This window comes from Tachysurus fulvidraco, chromosome 1 (assembly GCF_022655615.1).
Source record: "Tachysurus fulvidraco isolate hzauxx_2018 chromosome 1, HZAU_PFXX_2.0, whole genome shotgun sequence".
Lineage (NCBI taxonomy): Eukaryota > Metazoa > Chordata > Actinopteri > Siluriformes > Bagridae > Tachysurus > Tachysurus fulvidraco.
This window is the reverse complement of record NC_062518.1, coordinates 2,632,414-2,634,240: the sequence shown is the minus strand read 5'-3', so window position 1 is coordinate 2,634,240 and position 1,827 is coordinate 2,632,414. Positions and strand designations below refer to the sequence as shown.

The window sequence follows — 1,827 nt, the reverse complement described above, 5'->3', positions numbered from 1 at the left end:
TACATACGTACAGTACATACATACATACGTACTGTACATACATACATACATACTGTACATACATACATACATACGTACAGTACATACATACATACATACGTACATACATACAGTACATACATACATACATACATACATACATACTGTACATACATACATACATACATACATACATACATACTGTACATACATACATATAGTACATACATACATACATACATACATACATACATACATACTGTACATACATACATACATACATACGTACAGTACATACATACATACATACATACATACATACAGTACATACGTACAGTACATACATACATACATACGTACATACATACATACATACATACATACTGTACATACATACATACATACATACTGTACATACATACATACATACTGTACATACATACATACATACGTACAGTACATACATACATACATACGTACATACATACAGTACATACATACATACATACATACATACATACTGTACATACATACATACATACATACATACATACATACTGTACATACATACATATAGTACATACATACATACATACATACATACATACATACATACTGTACATACATACATACATACATACATACATACGTACAGTACATACATACATACATACATACAGTACATACATACATACATACAGTACATACTGTACATACATACATATAGTACATACATACATACATACATACATACATACATACATACATACATACATACATACATACATACATACATACTGTACATACATACATACATACTGTACATACATACATACATACATACATACATACATACAGTGTTCGTGGCTGATATACAGTATCAGTATCTTCTCTTCTTAACACACGCAGAATGGAATAAAAATCGATCCTGAAATTATTAGTAGAAGTGCAATGCATCTCTAACAGCCTTTAGATTCAACTAAACTGTACGTTTAAAAAAAAAGGTACAAAAAATACATAAAAACTTTACAAAAAGTGGAAAAGGAATAGAATTTATAACGGTAGCATCGGTGACGTTGAGGTAAACACACACGCACGCACACGCACGCACACACACACACACAAAAGAAAGGAAAGAAAGAAAGATACGTTTCATTATGAAAAACAAAGCACAACGACAACAACGGTGTTGTTATCTTGAGGTAGAACATTGACTTCGACGTTTGGAAGTGCTATATGTTGGAGATTTTTCCTCGCTTTCCCTTAAACGAGATCGGATCGACGGTGGTTCTTGGGGTTTGAGGTAGGGCAGCACCCGTTCTTCTTGTTTTCTTCTTGTTTTCTGACCGAACGCTCGACACGTTAAAGAAAATAAAAACGAGTAGAAGTGATGTAGAAAATGGCAAAAAAACAACAACAATGAAGAGAACAACAACAAAAATAATGCTTCCTACAACACATTCATTCCGGCTGAGGTAGGTTTCTGTTGTAAACCCCAGGATTTGGGGAGGGAGCCGCCGGGATTTAAAACCCGGAGGTCGTTTAAAGAAAAATATATCGATATCGTGGAAGAAAAACATCCTGAGATAATAGGAACAGTTTCAAATCCCTGGAGAAAAGGCTGAAGTCTTCGCTGGATGGGGTTGTGAAATCATTGGCAGGCAGCAGGACAAAAAACAAACAGACAAACAAAGAAAAAAAAAACACAAATTGTGTCTTTGCGCTGCTGAAAAAAATAAAAAAATAAAATAAAAATCTCACTTTTTTTTCCCCTTCCAATGATGAAATCAGTCCGTGGCAGAATCACACCTTTTTTTTAAAACGCTCTCCCAGTTATAGAGTCCAGCG

The 1,827-nt window shown here is 33.9% G+C and overlaps 1 protein-coding gene across 1 annotated transcript in view; it reads right to left on the bottom strand.

The window, feature by feature from the left end:
• Positions 1–823: 823 nt before the first annotated feature.
• The window catches only part of igdcc3 (immunoglobulin superfamily, DCC subclass, member 3), an 84,133-nt gene continuing 83,129 nt past the window's right edge, over positions 824–1,827 (bottom strand). Inside the window, exon 14 of the mRNA XM_047818737.1 lies at positions 824–1,827. This exon is cut by the window's right edge and continues 277 nt beyond it. The gene's annotated coding sequence lies outside the window, so the exon portion shown is untranslated.